Source organism: Mauremys reevesii, linkage group 7 (assembly GCF_016161935.1).
Source record: "Mauremys reevesii isolate NIE-2019 linkage group 7, ASM1616193v1, whole genome shotgun sequence".
NCBI lineage: Eukaryota > Metazoa > Chordata > Testudines > Geoemydidae > Mauremys > Mauremys reevesii.
Window position 1 is genome coordinate 28,930,514 of NC_052629.1, and position 8,953 is coordinate 28,939,466.

Consider the following 8,953-nt stretch of genomic DNA (forward strand, 5'->3'; position numbering starts at 1 on the left):
ACATAGCTCAATAGTGCCATTAAGTCAGTGCATCCAGTTAGTAGCATATGTAAAATTATTCAAGCTTAAGTGTTTGCAGGCTGAGGACCTCTCTTGTGTGTGTATACCCTTCACAAGAGGGTTTTTAAGTGAAGTGAATGCTTTGGAAAGTGACTAATAGCAGTGCCCTGAGCCTGCGGGGACCTATGCACAAATTTTGACCTGTAACAGTTGGGGTTTTTTTCAGTTCTCTGTCTCTCCTAAGCAAAAACTGTCAAGCACACTGAATTGTGTGGTGGCTTTTATGTGCGCTAATGGCAACTGTAGAATGGCATCAAACTAATATTCATTTTGACTTGAGGCAGGATTAGAACTCTAGTTACTGGAGATGAAAGGCTGGCAGATTTACCGTAAACTAAGCTAAGGCTGTTTAGTGGCTATGTTCCTCCAGTAAACGGTTTTGAATAGTTTGAAAGAATACTTTTTTTTTTTTTTTTGGTAAGTAGTAAGACATGTCAGTCTCCCAATAAATGAAAAAAGTGAACTGACTTTTATGGGTTTGACCTTTCAGCCAGCTGTCAATATGGCTTCCATTTCTATGGGTGCAATTCTGAGCCCACAATAGCTGTTTTACTAATTCACTACTGGCACTATATTAGTAGTTAGTCTGTGGCTTTCAGGCCCATACTATGAAGAAGTCTGTGTGGTATGTAGCGTTATAACTTTTGGTGACATTTTAGTGTACCACAGCTTTTAGTCTTTAGGACTTTGCCCATCAGTGAGGTCAGCTACCATTATGTGAGGCAGAGTTGATTCAGCACGTTAGAGGAAACACACACTCTGCTCTGTAATGGAGGTTTACTTTTGTTCTTGGTTTTATTTCCATAATGTAAAGTAAATCATTAGAACTGAAGATACATAGTGGCTCTTTATGCCTGGAAAGCATAAGTCCAGGGTTTCTCAAACAGGGATCACCGCTTGTGTAGGGAAAGCCCCTGGCAGGCCGGGCTGGTGTGTTTACCTGCCCCGTCCGCAGGTCCGGCCGCTCGCGGATGGCTGCTCCGGGCCAATGGGAGCTGCTGGAAGCGGCGTGGGCCAACGGACTTACTGGGAGGAAGAGGTCAGAGAGACCAGGGGACCCAGTGGTGACAGTTCCAACATCCTTGGTCTGTCCGTGATCCCCTTTCCTCCCTCTCCCCCCACTCCATGTTCTGCTCTGTGGGGTGCTCCCTGTGAAACTTCAGTCCATACTGCAGGTATCTAAGCTATAAAGAGGTCCCTCTTGAAATATTTATTGCCTTTCTCCCTCATTGGTTCTGCTACCAAGAGGTCCTTTGTACCCCTTTTGCCCCTGAGAGAATGTGGCAGTCTGTGTGATTATTCTAGGGACTTAGTGGGTTAATGATGGGCACCCACAGTTATTAATGTTTGCAAAGCTTTTTTTCTTTTAAAATCCTATTGCTATTGTTCATGCGTGACTCCTAATGTTAATGGGGGAAGATCTGCCTCACTGAACAGAATAGCATTCTGAAATGTGACAACCATAATTTTGTATAACTGAGTCTGCTTAAAATGAAAGTGTGTATAGACTAGCCTGGATCTTATAAATCAAGACAGAAATGTCTGGCACTTTTATTGTACTCCAGATGGAAAATCTGAATAAGGTGTCTTGGAAAAGAGTTGGCACATTGAAATATCTTAGTTTTCAATTGTAGATACCACTTTCTGTCCTTCTGCAATCTACCCACTGCATCCAATCTTGTTCTTCTTCCCCTGCCCAGGGTTGCCAACTTTGTCATATTTAAAAACTAGACACTCCAACAGTGCTGCCTCTTCCCCTCTTTTCCCCCGTCACTGGCTGCTAACACCTCTTCACCCCCCCCCCAGGTCAGGAGGGTCTCATCCGTGGAGCCAGCCAGGGCTTTGAGCCACAGCTGCCTGACACAGGTAGGTGGCGGCCCTGGCTGAGTAGGGGCTGGTGCAAGTGATGACCTGGTGCCTCCACCACCTGCAGTAACCAGACTTTGAGTGTCTGATCAGTACATCTGACTGGACAGAGTCAGGTCCCCATCTCAACCAGACTTTTCAGTTGAAAACCGGGCACCTGGCCACCCTGCCCCTGCCTCCAGACTTATTTAGATTTTTTGGTTATACTCCTGGCTTTCAGATAAAGTTATTGAAATTAGAGAAATCTTTAAAAATAGACCGCTTTGTAAAGGCATAGGACAATAGAAGTATTAACAGTGAAGTGTCAGAGCCTTTTATAAGGCCTTAAAACCGAAGGAGCTTGACTCATCAGCTATGATATTGAGTGAATAAGCAGGGACTACTTAGTTTAGGGGCAATTGAAACACAACAGTATTATGTGCCTAGAGATCATGGTATACACTACGTAATTCACAAATATATATCATATGTGTTATATAAATTGTCAGTTAAACTAGGTTGTCTCATTTCTCTTTATTTTGTTCCAGCTCTGTTTTTAGACTTTAATGACTGCAAAGAATTACTAATGTTGTGCAATGCAAATTGATTGCTTGACATTTCACAAAAGAACAAGTTAAGACTTGCAAGCTTTCATTTAGATGTTAGGCCAATAAAAAAGTCAATCTGAGTAGTGAAATAAATTGCCTGTAAATTTCAACCACTAGTGGATTATTTGATTACTCCCGGGCTGTAATTCCATATTTCCCCCCTGCAGAAATATTTTTTGAGTAAATAGCTTTCAAATACTTTTTGGACACTTCAGCTTTTTGCAAACAAATTAAATCTGAATGATTACCAGAGTAAATTTTTAAAAAAACATAACCCTGAATATAGGTATACAATTATCCTACAGTTTGTTTCAGCAATTCAATAACTAGAAAGTAGTTTGAGTATTCTACTATTTAGGATTTTTATTTGCAGACTAATTTTCTATCACATCTAAGGTGCAAAATATATGATTTTTTTATTCATAATACAATATTTCAAAGTAATTACATTTTGCTTATGCAGGAAGCCTTTTGTTCTCTCTGTTATGAAACAAGACAAAAATAATGGGACTATTACATTACGTATGATGCTGAGGGACACTGTATTTCTTCTCTTCTAAATTCATTGTAGGTGGCCATATTTCTAAGTTCCTTTTCTTGTAGAATTTGTTGCGGTTCTAAGGAAAGTATGTATGCAGGGAGGAGCAGGGCAGTGGAGACAACTTGTGGAGCAACGACCAGGACCTGCTAAAAGTGTCCAGATAAGGCAGGCCAACTGGAGAAACAGACCCTCTGCCCGATAGATATGTAGATGAACATAAGAATGGCCATACTGGGTCAGACCAAAGGTCCATCAAGCCTAGTATCCTGTCCTCTGACAGTGGCCCCAAAGGGAATGAACAGTCAGGTTATCATCAAGTGATCCATGCCCTGTTACCCAATCCCAGCTTCTGGCAAACAGAGGCTAGGGACACTATTCCTGCCCATCAGCCATTGATGGACCTATCTTATTTATTTATTTATAATTGGAGATATACCAATCTCCTAGAACTGGAAGGGACCTTGAAAGGTCATCGAGTCCAGCCCCCTGCCTTCACTAGCAGGACCAATTATTGCCCCAGATCCCTAAGTGTCCCCCTCAAGGATTGAACTCACAACTCTGGGTTTAGCAGGCCAATGCTCAAACCACTGAGCTATCCCTCCCCCCATTCATCTTCCATGAATCTATCTAGATCCCTTTTGAACCCCGTTATAGTATTGGCCTTCACAACACCCTCTGGCAAGGAGTTCCAGAGCTTGACAGTGTGTTACATGAAAAAATATTTTCTTGTGTTTGTTTTAAACCTGCTACCTATTAATTTCATTTGGTGGCCCTTGTTCTTGTATTATGAGATGGAGTAAATAACACTTACTTATTTACTTTCTGTATGCCATTCATGATTTTATAGACCTCTATCATATCCCCCCTTAGCTGCCTCTTTTCCAAGCTGAAAAGTCCCAGTCTTATTAATTGTTTTTCTTGAGTGGTAACAGCTGATTTAGACCCTATCATTGTAAATTCGACCTAAACTCGTAGTGTAGACCAGGGCTAAGTTCCTTTTCTTGTAGAATTTGTTGCGCTTCTAAGGAAAATATGTATGCAGGGAGGGGCAAGGTGGTCTTCTGTTGTTCACAGCTGGGGTGGACACAATGTTCATCTATTGGGCATTTTTAATGCTGTCTTGTATCCTTCCTTCTCCCTTATTCCCACTCTATTTATTTATTTCTATTTCAGTAGTGCCTAAAGCCCCAATTGTGATTGGGGGCCCTATTGTATTAGATGCCATACAAACACATAGTAAAAGATGGTCCCTGCCTCAAAGAACTTACATACAAACTTCAGACAAGCTGCAACAAGTGAGTCTGACATGCAAAAGGGTCAATAGGTCTCTTTCAACTCTAGGTTTCATGAATCCGATGTTACAGAAATTTTCTTTTTGAGGCTGGGATTTTTCTCACCTTCGTAGAAGAGCTGAAGTGTCTGAATGAGTGACTGCTAATCTGTTTTCAGGACCAAGAGTCATTGTTCAAAGCTGAAGCAGTGACCGAAGTGTGGTATGCCTAATTGCCATTCCATAGTGATTATGCTGTACCATGTTGCCACCACTGGCTGGGCACAATTTAATACAGGGTTTTGAGACTTCCAGTGAAACTTGCAAAGCAATTCCTACTGCAGGCAGTTTATGTTGAGGTTTTTGTTTAATAATGCATGCATGACGACTAGTAGATTAAGATTTCTCAGTGTCCTGTGATGAAAGATATGTGATCAATGCTTTACATACCTATGGTGATGTGAATCTGATGTCACTTACTTGCATTCACAAATATTTTTTCATGAACAGCTTCAAAAAGCTGTTGAATGGTCATTTTCAAGAAATGTGTCAGAGAAGAGCTGAAACTCCATGGATCAACTGGAATTTGATTTAATTTGATTAAAAGTTTGCCGGACATCTCATTAAACTCTGAAAGTCCACACTAACTCTTTTAATCTTCTAGAGCTACGCTATTGGTAATATGTAGCGTGCTTAGTCCATATAAGTCCATATTGCCAAATGACATTTTGCACACCTACTGTATTTTTGTTTGTTAATTCAACCTCAAATCTAATCTCTCTCTAAGACAACAGGCAGTCTTTCACCATGTGTAACTGAACAGGGTTATGTTATGTTCTGAAAAGGAAACTGAGTGCACAGATTTTTAATTATCGTGACAATGCTGTTATGGTACTCCTCGTTTCATGTCATCTTAAGCAGGTAGTGAGTTTATTAAATGCTAATGTCCATACTCATTCTGGGTAGAAGTTAGTGACATACTCTTTTATATCTATTTTAATCTCTGAACCAAATAGCTAGTCTTCAGAAAAGAGTAAGAAATGTACCATATTCATATCCTATAATAATTGTTTATGTTCGTAAATCAGTCTCTGCATTTACCTATAAAACTTTTGTTAAGAAAAATCTTCAGTGAAAGTTCTTAAAGCCAGTAAACTCCCAAAGTATAAACTAGGGGCCTAAATTTGCCCCAGAAGCACCAAATCTTCTGTCCATATCCTTTATAAGAGTGGTTCTTATAAACTTGGGGAAAACTCCATCAAGTGGATGATTGTAAAAATGCATTCTATTACCATTTTACCCCAGATCTATTTCCAAAAAGAAGTGGTACACTTAATATGTATGAGTGACAGTCTGCCATATGTACTCTGACAAAGTAGTCGCTAGGTTTTAGATCCTTCCTTTGCAAACCAAGTAGGATCTTTAAAGATATTTTATAAATACAAATGGAACATACCAACATTTGCTAATATCTCAGACTTATGGAAAAACTTTACAATGGAGTTCTGTGAAAGGGGGTGTGATACACAATACATGTAATTCATTTAAACTAAATACCAAATACAGAGTAGTCTAGTATTAAGGCTTTATTGACAATTTTGCATTTAGAACAATGGATGTCTTGTTAAGGACCCAACAACCCCTTACTCTTCAATTAAAGTGTCAGAGTTCACAATAAACATCTGAAGTCCCCAGTAAGGCTTTCACCAAAATCAGGGAAAACCAGACTTGATACTTCTAAGGTGAAACATGAGATTGTTTTTAAAGAATGAAGGAGGGTAGGAGGACAGTTCTAATTGGTAGATTTTTAAATCCTTTGTAGATCACCTCTTAAACCTGCAGCTTAGTGCTTGACTGATGATTGCTTACTCCAACCTTTGGCCCAGGGTAACTTATTTCTGGGGGCAGAGGGGAAAGGGTGGTCTCGCATTTGTGAATCAACACTTTTGTGGATGGTTGTTCTTAAACCAATTTTAATCCTGGAGTATGGGCAGAGTACAGGTGATATGGCTGAAGATGTAAGATAAATGCAGTTTCATTTGCCTCTGCAACTTAATTCCTGGATGATAATGATTCCACATATGTGGTACAATACATGTTTTCTCTTCCCCTGAGATTTTTCCAATGAAGGTCCTTTCTATAGACTATATATTAAGCATTCGTCAGATACAGCTGCCTATTCCTTGTTCGGTGTTCGAATTCTATGAATGCGGACACATAGACACAGCAGTATGGGTTAAATGCAGTGGCTGCAACTTCATTTAACTAACCATTAACTTAATTTACAGTCACAGCACCCCAGTGCATAACTACCTAGCTGGACACTTCCAGTATAGATTTCAAGCAGAGGGATCAAGAAACCCAAATATGGAGAAAGGTCTTATTTCTTCCTTGATGCATTTCTTTATCGTCTTTACCTTTGGATAGCTAAAGTGTCTGCCCTGTTTCTGGTGTGAGATAGGAATTTTAAGATGAGAAGAGCCTCAAACTGCACAAGACAGAGTGGCACCCACAGTGTTCTAAATTAACGCACAAACGCCTTTGAAAAATCCCTACCTGGAGTGAAAGGCCCCAGATTGACTTATGTTAGGCTGCAATTGGCACAGGAAACTCACCACAATTTGCAACAATTAAAACTGATGTTTAGAAAACCAGACTCCTGGGGGTGGTGGGGAGCAGCACAGCTGTGCCAATTATAATATGTGGAGGGGAAATCCCTTCCTGACCCCCTGAAAGGGTGATTGGTCCAGCCCTTCCACTAGAGGACATGCAGCACACCTATGTAAAGGGAGGAAAATGGGAAACTGTTTAAAGGGATGGAGCCAAAAGGGTGCCAAATACTGGCCATCCACATCTAGAAGGTGCCCATTATGCACTTTAAAGGGGAAGCCAATGGGTCTCCTCTGTGAATCCGGCAATGATGAGTTGTTGGAGGTGAGGCTGATGGCTTACCCCTACACCCACCCTGTGCTCCCTCGTCTTTCCCATTCCCACCAGACACAGAAGAGGCTTCAGGAGGGAAAAAAGCCACAAGAATATCTTCACTTTGTACTTACTACAGTAACTCCTCACTTACAGTCATCCCGGTTAACGTTGCTTTGTTGTTACGTTGCTGATCAATTAGGGGACGTGCTCATTTAAAGTTGTGCAATGCTCCCTTATTATGTTGTTTGGCAGCCGCCTGCTTTGTCCACTGCTTGCAGGAAGACCGGCCGTTGCAGCTTGCAGGTGGGGGCTTGGAAACAGGGTGGACCGGCAGCCCCCTATCAGCTCCCCGCTCCCCTAAGTTCCCTGTGCAGCAGCTGCCCAGCAGGCTACCAATTGCCGGCAGTTCAGCTGTCCCTCCCCCCACTGCCATGTGCTGCTCCTGCCCTCTGCCTTAGAACAGCTCCCAAGAGCCTCCTGCTTGCTGTGCAGGGGAGGGGGGAAGACGAGCTAATGTCAGGGTGTCCCCCTCGCCCCTACTCCTGCCCTCCGCTTACCCTTTCTCCATATAGAGCAGAGTGGGGACATGACAGGGCTCAGGACGGAGAGAGTTTGCTGGCTGCAGCTGCTGTCTCAGCTTCCTGATCTTTTAAAGGCAATGTACTTAGAGTGGTGTCAGCGTACTTAAAGGGGCAATGCACATCTCTCTCTCTCTGTCCCACACACAGGGTGTGTGTTTCTGTCTCTGTCAGCCATGCTGTCTCCCCTTCCTCCATTCGTGCTGCCTTGTAGAGTGTGAGGCTACATTAACAACAATGTGTTAACCCTTGAGGGCTCAGCCAAATGCTAGTTCATCATTTAGCAGTAAGGCATTCCCTTAGAAATATCCCAACCTCAAACTTTACCACCTCAACCAAGCTTCACAATCATCATTGCTGTGTACAGTATTAGATTGTTTAAAACTTATACTGTGTGTGTGTGTATGCATATATATATATATAGTTTTTTGTCTGGTGAAAAAAATTTCCCTGGAACCTAACCCCTCCACCCCCATTTACATTAATTCTTATGGGGAAATTGAATTTGCTTAAAGTCGCATTTTTCAGGAACATCACTACAACATTAACGGGGGAGGGATAGCTCAGTGGTTTGAGCTTTGGCCTGCTAAACCCAGGGTTGTGAGTTCAATCCTTGAGGAGGCCACTTAGGGATCTGGGGCAAAAATTTGTCCTGCTAGTGAAGGCAGGGGGCTGGACTCGATGACCTTTCAAGGTCCCTTCCAGTTCTACAAGATTGGTATATCTCCAATTATTACCTTATAACCAAGTAGTTACTGTACAGCAAACTTGAAAGGAAACACTGTAGTTGAAAAGTAATGTCCTTGACCAGTTTTTTTAGTGTTCAGTTTATTACTGAAAATATTTGCTTTGTTAAAGGCAAATATTTTACTCAGTCGACCTCTTCCTCATTCTTGATCCTGAAGTGGAATCTTGTGGGTATGTCAGTCTGCTTCTATGGACACCGTTATGGTAAACACTTGTGGTGGTTTTTTTTTGTTTTTGTTTTTTTATTTGAATGTAACTTGTGCATTCATTTCTTTACAAAAGACACGCATGAACACACTCCCCCAAGGACTTTATGTTCTAAATTAGACAGACAATCTAGTGCATTGTGTATTTAAATTTCATTAATAGGAAATGATCT

At 41.5% G+C, this 8,953-nt stretch overlaps 1 protein-coding gene across 4 annotated transcripts in view; it reads left to right on the forward strand.

The window, feature by feature from the left end:
* Nucleotides 1-8,953, forward strand: part of KNDC1 (kinase non-catalytic C-lobe domain containing 1) — a 99,992-nt gene that overhangs the window by 17,693 nt on the left and 73,346 nt on the right. The window lies entirely within an intron of this gene.